General features: G+C 31.3%; 1 protein-coding gene across 1 annotated transcript in view; it reads left to right on the top strand.

Annotated features, from left to right (window-relative positions):
- LOC119585664 overlaps positions 1-687 on the top strand; it is a gene marked incomplete at its 5' end in the record, with an annotated part of 61,455 nt that overhangs the window by 59,528 nt on the left and 1,240 nt on the right.

A 687-nucleotide genomic window follows, 5' to 3' on the forward strand; every position in this document is an offset into this window, starting at 1 on the left:
AAAGCTATCCCCATAGAGGATATCTATTAAAAGCTTAAGACTCTGTTGACAACTAGTTTATTTTGACCAAATCGGAAATTCCTTTATCAAAATCTAAAATCTAGACTATGAGGAAGAATAGCAGAATATTTCAGGCGAAGAATGCTGAAACTATGATACATTTATATATATCTTTCTTTCATCTTTTTTATCTGAATGTTTTTGCTGTATTTATTAAGATGTTTTATCATATTTGTTCTGAAATTCTGCAACTATAAAATATCGTATTATCATAGGTATGCTATGTAATGATTATATAGATTTTTTGTACTTTTATCTGATCTTTTATAGTTTTATTGACAATGCTGAGACAAAATTAAAGATGATAATAATGATAAGCTCAACTGAACTAAAGTCAGCAATGAATAATCATTGTTTGAATATACAGCGAAAAGACGAACTAAAATGGACATTCTTATCTCCCTTCTGTTCAATATGAAAATAAATAGATTTATCGTTGAATCGAAGAATACCAACAAAGAAATGTGAGAAACATGTCTCAGCGTGTAAAGATAGCCGGAGGCAAAAACCGGGTGTGTGCATAGGATTGAAACTCGGGTTTTGAATCCCGTAGATTTGCGTCTCCTTGCTGCCTAGAAACAGCGAAAGTAAGGTTGAGAAAATTATTGTTTTGATGCGGAGCATTTT

The sequence above is a fragment of the Penaeus monodon genome, chromosome 20, assembly GCF_015228065.2.
Source record: "Penaeus monodon isolate SGIC_2016 chromosome 20, NSTDA_Pmon_1, whole genome shotgun sequence".
Classification (NCBI taxonomy): domain Eukaryota; kingdom Metazoa; phylum Arthropoda; class Malacostraca; order Decapoda; family Penaeidae; genus Penaeus; species Penaeus monodon.